This window comes from Eschrichtius robustus, chromosome 16 (genome assembly GCF_028021215.1).
Source record: "Eschrichtius robustus isolate mEscRob2 chromosome 16, mEscRob2.pri, whole genome shotgun sequence".
In the NCBI taxonomy this organism is placed as follows: domain Eukaryota; kingdom Metazoa; phylum Chordata; class Mammalia; order Artiodactyla; family Eschrichtiidae; genus Eschrichtius; species Eschrichtius robustus.
This window is the reverse complement of record NC_090839.1, coordinates 68,826,952-68,837,293: the sequence shown is the minus strand read 5'-3', so window position 1 is coordinate 68,837,293 and position 10,342 is coordinate 68,826,952. Positions and strand designations below refer to the sequence as shown.

Below are 10,342 nucleotides of genomic sequence, written 5' to 3'. Positions count from 1 at the left end.
TCACCACGACCACTATCATCCTGGAGAATATTTATTCTAAAGCAGCGGTTCCCCACCTTTCTTCTGTCTGTTCTGTTGAACAAGACTCTCACAAGCTTGTTTTCCATATTGCTGCAATCAGTGGAGAGAATAATGGATTCGGTATCTGATCAGTTAACTGTGAGACTTTGAACGAGTTGCTTAGCTCCTTAGATGGGGAATGATGGTATGACTTTATTGAATTATTATAAAACTTACCCAAGATCATGTCTGGGAATGGTTCTTATGGTGAAGGCCCAAGAAACACTTAATTCCATTCTTTCCCTACAGTTAATGAGAGAAGCAGCACAGCCCAGTGGTTAAGTGTGCAAGCTCGGAAGTGACACAGCTGGGTTCCAATCCTAAATTCTGCCTTTTGCCAGCTCTGCATAAACTGGTGGCAAATTACTTCACTTCTGCAAGCCTCCTGTGCCATGCCTACAAATACAGGGTAAGATGGGACCTGATATATTGTGGGATTAAATGAGATAATGAATAGACAGTGTTCAGGGTGCTGTAAACACCCAAGAAATGGTAGTTTTCATTAGCTTCATTGTTAGAAACAAGTTTCTCATATGCAGTCTCTGTCTCCCAATACAAGCCCACAAACCCTGACCTGGAACCCTTGAGGCCATATGTGTTTTGGAATTCAGAATGCTCTGGAAACTAGAAAGATAATGTGGTGCATATACCGTGCATTCCACAATGTCCCGCCCCCAGTGGGGCCTGTGGTAGCACTTCATGATCAGCTCATGACTGCAGTGAAATACACGAATGTTCATGCTAAATGGGATGTGGGATAAAGGGTATAAATAACCTCATGTCTGCTCAAGTCCAGTTTTGCTGCCAAATGAATTTGTGCTGAGGTTAATGAAAATATATTTGGCTACCTGAGCATTTTTGGGATTTAGGGACCTGTGCAACCATTGTAATTTCTCCCGTTCTGTGTTTATAAGATATTTCTATTACCCATTTCTACTTTAAGCTGTGCTTCTCCTACATTTTTGTGTTTTTATTTAATCTTTCAAGACTTCCTTTGAATGCTTAGCTCTCCTCCCTTGAAGTCCTGTGTTTTACTTCTCCCCATCACCTCATCTCTGTCTCTATTCTTTACCCCTTCTTGGATTTCTCTTCTCTTTCTGGGGCTCACTGGCGTAGAGCCCATTTTCATTTTCTTTTTTTTTCCCTCTGTTACATTCTCTCTAGGTCCTCATCCCCACTTCCTCTCCTTCTCTGTGGATTTCAGACAGAGTCTTGCCTCCTCATAGAGGGCTTCCTGCCTCTTCTTGTGTAAGGGTCATCTTCTACCTGCCATTTCCTTTCTGCCCCTTCTTTTTATTGCTAGTAGCCCTTGGCTCCCTCCTCAACTACCAAATCATCATCCTTCTCCTTTAATTCCTTCATCTCCTCCAGATATCCCTCTTTGTCCACTCTTTATTTTACAATGCCAGTAATATCATTATGATAATTTATTGAGCTCTTACTGTGTACTAAGCACTTTATATGGATCATTTAATTTCATCCTTACAACACACTATGAGGTAGGGACTCTCTTAAATCTTCATATTTCAGATGAGAAAATTCAGGCTGAGAGATAAAGCAACTTGCTCAACTAGTCAAGGGCCAGAAATGGAATTCAAACACTGTTCCATTAACTCTTTGCATTTAATCCTTGTTACATTAAACTAATTCCAAAGCTCATGATTTCAATCACTGTGCCTGTATTTCCTCCACTGCAGAGGATATTACCAATTAAGATATTAAGAACCTTGTAGATTCATAATTTGCCTCACCTCTGCCTGCCTCCTTTTCAGTAAGTCAGTTACATACCGGCTTGTCCAGACTTGTCCCTTTCAGTGGTTGGATTCTTGTTCCTTATCTTTTGCTGGTGATACACTGAGGTTATTTCATAATCCCCACACACTTAGGGTGGACTATAGGAACAGTCCCAATTTCAAATATTCTCTTTCTCACAAACCACTGAGATGGCCTGGAAGTAGATGCTGGGCAGCAGAAAGAGCATCTCTTTCCTTTGTTGCCATGACTGCATCAGGACACATCATTCAAAGTCACATCTTGGCAAAATGGCTTCATATCATGGACTTGCCAGATATCTGTGAATAACTGAGCCCATGATTATTATATTAGTCAGGCTGGGCTCTGCCATGCTGCAGTAAAATAAACCCCACATTTCTGGTTTAATACAACAAGGATGTGTTCCTCTTTCCCATCACAATTGGATGTGGTTCTGGTGGCTCTCCTTGGCTTTTTTCCTTGAACAGTGACTCAGGGGTCTGGAACGCTTCCATCTTGCAACGCCACCGTTGCAAGTTCTTTACTTCCAGCCACCTGGATGGGAGAGGGAGTGTGGCATATTCATAGACTATTAGGCAGGAGAATACTCATTGTCATTTCCATTTTTCAGGTAAGGAGACGTTTATGGAGGTGACTTGCCCAAGGTCTTCCAAGCTGGTAAGTGGCAGATTCCAGATTAACATCACAGCTCTGACTCTTCTCTTCACTATATTTTTTGTAATTAGAGATATTTTATCTATGTTGATGCTGCCTGCTGATGGTCTTGATTTTTTAAAATTAATTTTTATTGGAGTATAGTTGATTTACAATGTTGTGTTAGTTTCTGCTACACAGCAAAGTGAGATGCTTCCTGTCTTGATTCATTTATTCACAGTAAGTTATTAGAATTTCTCTTCATTTCTCCTGATAATTCCAGCAAAAGTTCCAGGGAGGATTCTCATTGCTTGAACCTGGGCCACATGTTCATCCTCAAACCAATTGCCGTCTGCCCAGACGTTGCAATATTCTGACTGGTCAGGTCTGTGTCATGTGTCTAACTCTAGCATAGAGGAAATGGAGTAGAGAGTGTGAGTAGAGCATTCACGCCCTACCCTACATGATGGGAACAGTGGGAAACTAGCCCCCTAAATAAATCCAGAGTGCTGTTACTAAAAACAAAGGTGGTAGGTGTCAGGCAGGCAAACCAAGATAAGATCCACCAAGTTGAACAACTGAATGAAGGAGGAAATGTAAGATAGAATTAGTGACTAGGAAAATAAATTAATGGAAGCGTGACCTGACCAATCAGAACACTGCATTGTCCGGGCCATACTAATTGGCTTGAGGACACGTGGCCCAGGCTTAACCAATGAGAGCCCTCCGTGGAGTAAATGAATGAACAAATGATGCTTCTTTGATGGAGGACAAGAAAATCCTTCCAAATGGTGAAAAGTGAATTAAGGACAAGTTGACGGTACAGTGAAGATAAATTTTGTCCATTGCATAGTTTTTTGGTAGGGCTCATCCTTGTTTCGGGTGAATTTTCAAGAACCTAGAAACTTTCAGGTGCAGAAATGATCATGGTCTCCCTGTCCCGCTTTGACTTCTCTCAATCACATTGAAGTGGGAACAGCTTTAGCTGTTAACCTGTTTACCCGCACAAAAGGAACTCTGTGAAGAGAAGGTGGTCCCTTCCTCCCCACCCCCCAGGCTTACCCTTCTCCTTCAGTTTCCGTGGGCCTCCCCCTCCTCCTTAGAGAATTTTTTTCTCATCAGCGAGGCTGAAAAACAGCCCGGAGGCCCATCGGTGTTCACTTACGTGGGCAAAGTGACTTCTGCGGCACCAGGTCTGGAGTTCGTTTCTCTCCCCCTGAGTCAACGAGATTTTGTCTATAGGCCTTTCTGCTATGTTCCTCCAGAGAGAGGTAAACTGCCTTTAAGTAATTGCTGAAGAAGGCATAAACTAGGGAAATTTGATTTGAGCATGCAATTTGAATTGGGAAATGCTCGTATAAATAACCGGGGCAGCTGAATGTGGCAGGTTTGTGCTCTATAGATTTTTTTTTTTTAAATCTCAGGGTCTTTAGAATAGAAGTTCTGCTGCAGCAGCTTAAACCATCACAGGCCTTTGCACTCTGGTTTTGTGCTAGCTAGTTTGGCATCATTAACTGCCTGTCTGGCGTTTTGTAAGTTGAAGTTGCCTAATTAACTTGTACAGTTGGAAAGGGAAAAAAATGATTGAACCCCCAAACAATACTATAATTTAGAGAAGTGAAAAAATCTTAACCAAAAACCCCACAGTTTGTTTTTTTTGAATGTTTGTAGTAGCTTTATTCTTTTTTTTTTTTTTAACATCTTTATTGGAGTATAATTGCTTTACAGTGGTGTGTTAGTTTCTACTTTATAACAAAGTGAATCAGCTATACATATACATATATCCCCATATCCCCTCCCTCTTGCGTCTCCCTCCCACCCTCCCTATCCCACCCCTCTAGGTGGTCACAAAGCACAGAGCTGATCTCCCTGTGCTATGCAGCTGCTTCCCACTAGCTATCTATCTTACATTTGGTAGTGTATCTATGTCCATGCCACTCCGTCACTTCGTCCCAGCTTACCCTTCCCCCTCCCCGTGTCCTCAAGTCCATTCACAGTTTTTAAGTAGGAAGGAGTATGGAATTATCTAGTGCAACTTCACCAATGAGGAAATTAGGAACCAGAGAGAGTAAGTCTCTTGCTGGAGGTCATTGAGACTTTGGAAATGTGATAGCTTTTCCTGCAGCAACAAACAACCCCCAGTCCCAGAGGTGTAAGTTTCTAGCTTATATTCCCTCAGAGCTGCAGGCGGCCCATGGCTCTCCTGGGCTGGGCTGGGCTGGCCCTGTTCCACATGTCTTCTCGAGGAACAACCAACGTCAGGGGCGTGCCGCTCTCATGCTGAGCGATGGAAGCTCCAGAGGGGCAGAACCGAACCACAGGAGTGTCCTTGTAGCTCCGGCCTGGATATGGTGTGTGTCACATCTGCTTACCTTCCACTGGGCAAAACAGGTCTATCTGTGAACAAGATAGAAAAAAGCCCCTTCCATCAGGGTACCCGCTGACTAGTGGGAAAATGATGTCCAGTGAACCAACAAATGCGCAAGATGGTTATCACGGAGCGAATGCTGTGCAAGAAACAAATAAGGTGATGAGCTAGAATAACTGGAAGAAGTCACTTAGACAGCAAGGTCCGGAAAAACCTCTTTGAGGAAGTACTATTTCAACTGAAAGTTGGGAAGGGACTAGGCTTGTGCATAGACGGAAAGAACAGAGCAAGGGGAACAGCAGGGCAAAGACTCAGAGGCAAGAAAGGGCTTGATGGGCCTAGAGCTTAGTCAGCAATCCGGAGTGCAGTCTGGATTGAGGTTACAGGGGTGGGTGGGGACAGAGCCTGTGGAAACCTATAGGTCAGCTCAGGAATTCTGGATTCCCATCTAAGAGCCTTGGGCAGACTGTGAAGTGTTGTAAGCAGAGCCATGGCATAACATGATTCACCATTTTAAAAGATCACCCTGGATGTTGTGTGGACTGCAATGGGAAGCAGGTAGAGACACAGAAAAAAAAAAATCCCACTTTTTTAAGAGAGACCTTTGCTGAGCCTCGGGCTGGCGGTAATGGCCGTGCGTCGGCAGAGGAGTGGATGGAATCAAGAGCGCTTTTGGCAAGAGAACCAACAGAACTTGTTGATATCATGGATGTAAGGTGTCGTAGAAAGAGAGACTCACGGATGACTCCATGGTTGTTGACATGAACAACTGGAAAGATGCAGAGGCCTTTTCTGGAAAGGTGGATGATGAGGGAGGGGCATGGGGTTGGATAAAACTGGAGCTCTGTTAGAATTAGTTTGAGACGCCCATTAGTGGGCTAAGCCGTCTATCTTCCACTAGACCGTGCTGTATCCTCAGTGTTGAGCCCAGTGCTTGGCGTGTATCGGGTGTTCAGAAAGCATTTGTTGAATGAGGGAATCTAAATGATATGCTTAAAAGCTACAGATGACTAATGGCTTCTAGAACAACAGATGATCCAAAGTCCATAGCAATAGCTAATTAAACCGTTGCAATCCGATGTCCAAAATATTGTGTGCTAGAGACCCCCCCTTCCTCTCTCCATTAATTGAAGAGGCCCTGCCTCTTTTGCTCTTGTAGGCCATTGTTCTTCAAATGTAATTAGCCTTTGTGTTTTGACAGTAAACGAGAAGCTGGTACTTTGATAAATGGCTTGTTTCTGGGAAAGGAGTATTTGTGAATACAAAACCCTGTCTTCTCCCCTTTTTTCACACCTTTTCCTCCTGTGTTCGGAGGCCCTTGGGCTATACTAGTACCTTCAGGAAGGCCAGGTTTCTTAGGAAGGGATAGCAACACAGAAATAATAGTTATCATTTATTGAGCACCTGTTACGTGGCAGGTAGAAACATTATATGTGACAGAACAAGCTTGAAAAGTAATTTTTTAAAAATCTTTGTGTTCCAGCTGAATAAACCAAAGTTCAGAGAGAGTTAAAATCTCATAGTAACCAGGAGGCTGAGTTGAGATTCAAATGTGTTCAGGTTTGTCTGACCCCAAAGCTTGTGTCATTTCTGTGATTCTGTGTCTACCTTAATGGTAAGCATCGGCACCTTATTTGAGGGCCTCTATGTTCCTCATTAAGAAATAGTTTATTGAGATATAAGTCCCAGGCTGTATAATCAACCCATTTAAAGTGTACAAGTCTATGTGCCTCATTTGTTAATGGAACAAATAGTTTCCGTTCTCATTCTTAGCCAGGAACAGCATCCTGCTGATTACTCAAGTCTGTTGTCTCCTGTGATTTGGTCTGGTCTTCTCAGCAGCCCTCTGACCGGCGGTATGGGGGGATTATCACCTGCATCTTACTGGTAGAGAAACTGACAATGTCACAAGGCTTGTGGTCAGCATATCTCAGTATGGAACCTAGGATAGTCTGACTGTCGAGTCTGCTCTCTTAGCTTTTACATGATCTGCTCTTTGAGAGCTGTATAGCCCTTCTCAACTGACAAAGATTATTTTTTCATGTCTATGATGTTATTTGATCCCCACCCCAAGACTGATTTGTTAACTGAGATTTTCAGAGCTGAGAGCAATATGAAAGATCTTCTAAACCAATTCAGCTGGTTTCCCTTGTCCTGACCCAGAGAGGGACACTGAATTTCTCAAAACTGTCTGTAGCGACCTCACACACAATAGGATGGCCACTTTCAAAAGAAGAGAAAATAACAAGTATGGTCAAGGACACAGAGAAATTGGAAACTTTGTGCACTGTTGGTGGGAATGTAAAATAGTGCAGCCACTATAGAAAACAGGATGGAGTTGCCTCAAAAAATTTAAAAAAAGGATTACCACATGATCCAGCAATCCCACTTCTGGATACATACTACCCAAAATTCAAAGCAGGATCTTGACTTTTTTAGCTTCCATGTATAAGCAAAATCATACTGTATTTGCTTCTCGGTGTCTGGGTTATTTCATGTAACATAATGTCCTCCAAGTTCATCCGTGTTGTTACAAATGGCAAGATTTCCTTCTTTTTTATTCCATTGTATATATTTAGCACATTTTCTTGGAATCTAAAAAAGTCAAACTCATAGAACCAGAGAGGAGATGGTGGTTTCCAGGGACTGGATGTGGGGGAAATGAGGAAATGTTGGTCAAAGGGTACAAACTTCCAGCTGGAAGATGAATAATGTACAGCATGGTGACTATAGTTAATCATACTGTATTGTGTACTTTAAATTTGCTAAGAGAGTAGATCTTAAGTGTTCACAAAAAAATGGCAACTATGTGAGGTGAAGGATGTGTTAATTAACTTGATGGTGGTTATCATTTCACAATGTATATGTATATTAAATCATCATGTACACCCTAAATATATACAATTTTATTTGTTAATTACACCTCAATAAAGCTGGAAAAAATAAAACGAATAACATAGCATGAAAAACAAACTTAACATAAATAAAACACCAAAATGAAAAAAAGCACAGGATCTTGAAGAGATATTTGCATACCCATATTCATTGCAGCAAGAGTGGCAATAGCAAAGAAGTGGAACCAACTCAGATGTTCCATCAGTAAATGAATAGATAAAGAAAACGTGGTACATACATGCAAAAGAATATTCAGCCTTAAAAAAAGAAGGAAATTCTGATACTTGCTATAACATGGACTAAGCTGGAGGACATTATGCTCAGTGAAATAAGCCAACCACAAAAGGACAAAGACTATATGATTCCACTCACATGAAGTATCTAAAGTAGTCAGACTCATAGGAACAGGAAATGGAGAGGGAGGTGCCAAGAGCAGGGGAAGGAGGAATTAGTGTTTAGTGGGTACAGAGTTTCAGCTTTGTAAGTTGTAAAAGTTCTAGAGACTTCCCTGGTGGTCCAGGGGTTAAGAATCCGCCTTCCAATGCAGGGGACGTGGGTTTGATCCCTGGTTGGGGAACTAAGATCCCACACGCTGCGGGGCAACTAAGCCGGCACGGTGCAACTACTGAGCCCGCGCAGCACAACTAGAGAGCCTGTGCGCCGCAGTGAAGAGCCCGCACGCTGCAACAAAAGATCCTGCGTGCCACAATGAGGATCCCGTGTGCCACCACTAAGACCCGACGCAGCCAAGTAAATAAATTAATTTAATTTAATTTAAAGAGATGTGAAAGTTCTAGCAATCTATTGCACAACAATATGACTATACTTATTAACGCTATTCAACTGGACACTTAAAAATGGTTAAAATGGTAAATTTAATGTTATTTTTTTGCCAGAATAAGTTAAAAAAAAAAAAAAAAACAACTGTCTGTGGTGGACTTAGGACTTGAACCCACGTCTATGGAATCTCAGTGGAGTTCACCCTGAGGGAGAATGTTGTCTGCATTTCTTTTTTTGGCCAGGGTTGTGACTTTGTCTCAGGTTGGACATGTTTTTTTTTTTTTTTTTTTTTGCCCTAGCGCCCTTGAGAAGTAAAAGGGTGCTTTTGCCAGCCCTCAGGGAGAACCAGATGAGCGGGGTGGACCTGCCGGAGAGTACTTATTGTACAATGCTTTCACCTCCCCTGGGATGGAGGCTGCAAATGGCCCTGCGAGATAACCAAGGGTGGCACTATTAGTCCCACATAGAGAATCCAAACTCAGCAAGATTAATTGAGAATTCAAGATCACTTGGACATCAGTGGGGGAGAGGAGGCTAGATCCCAGGAATTCGAGTGCTGGGTTCGGTGTTAGTGAAGTGAGCAGTGTAGCTCACTTTTAAGATTAGAACTTAAGAAAGAGGTAGAAAACTTGGATGCTTTCCTTATTTTTACTATTTTATCTAAAGAAATTTCTAGAACACCAAAGTGCACAGTTTTGTTGAGTTGTCCAGCCCTGACCCCTGATCCCAGTGTGGATTAGTGACCTCATACTTGGGCTCCCTTGCCGGCTGCTGGGCCACCGGACGGGTAGGAAGATACCTCCTCCAGGCTGGAGGGGGGCCCTCTGAGCCCTCTCCTTCCAGCAGTAGATTTTCCTTTTTCATGCTTGAACTCCAGAGGCCCCCAGGGGCTTCTGCCTTAGTTAAAAATTAAATTCACAAGTCATCTCTTAAACTGTCTCATAGGCAGCCAAATAATCACAGTCATTAGCGGGTGGTCTGAGTCACTTCTGCTTTAATGCTTTTGGAGACATGGGCTTAGTCCCAGCCGGTTACACTGTCTTCTACCACCTCTCTCGCCACAGACCTTGCTCAGAGAACTCTGCTCAGACGCTGTAATAGAGAGGCCCGTGTTCCAGTTCAGAGTGCACTGATATGTCCTGGTCTGTCCCCACTTCTGTCCCGACTCCTGTCTCCTGGAACTTGTTGGTGCCCTGGGGGCATTGCTGGGGAACACCCTCACTTGGGGACCAGCCAACTGGTGGAGAAGGTCTTGAAGCGCCGGCAGAGTGAAGGCCCACCGCCAGCTTGAGTAGGCTTCCCTGTGAGCCATCCCGGGCCCCGGCCTCTGCTCCTGGGGACTCAAAGGGGGCCCCTCACAGCTGTCCTTCCGCTAGCCCAGGGCTTCCCAACCTTGGCACTATTGACATTTTGGACGGGATATTTCGTTATTGTGGGGGGCTGTCCTCTGCATTGTAGGGTGTTCGGCAGCATCCCTGGTCTCTGCCTACGAGGTGCCAGTTGCAGCCCCTGGTTGTGACAACCAAAAGTGTCTCGAGACTTGGTCAAATGACCCCTGGGGGCACAGGCCCCCTGCTGAGAACAACTGCCCTAGTCTGTTGGCCTCTCTAAGGCCAGTCGTGTGGATTCAGATTCCTTTTCTCCTTTCATTATTGTTCTCTCTCCATATCTCCAAACCCTGACCTTTAAAGTCATTCAATGCAAAAAAGCTTAGTCTACTGCTTTCCTCCTCCAACAGGAATTTAGATCTAAAAGGAAGGATTCAGACCTTGGAAACAGAGAAGAGCCATTTATTCTTCAGTGGAGGGTGGGGCTGGCTGGGTGTGAAAAGTC

General features: G+C 43.6%; 1 long non-coding RNA gene across 1 annotated transcript in view; it reads left to right on the top strand.

The window, feature by feature from the left end:
- Positions 1-320: 320 nt before the first annotated feature.
- LOC137778627 (uncharacterized) overlaps positions 321-10,342 on the top strand; it is a 53,467-nt gene continuing 43,445 nt past the window's right edge. Inside the window, exons 1-2 of the long non-coding RNA XR_011076951.1 lie at positions 321-469; positions 2,444-2,490. This is a non-coding gene — a long non-coding RNA (uncharacterized lncRNA). The remainder of the gene's footprint in view (positions 470-2,443; positions 2,491-10,342) is intronic.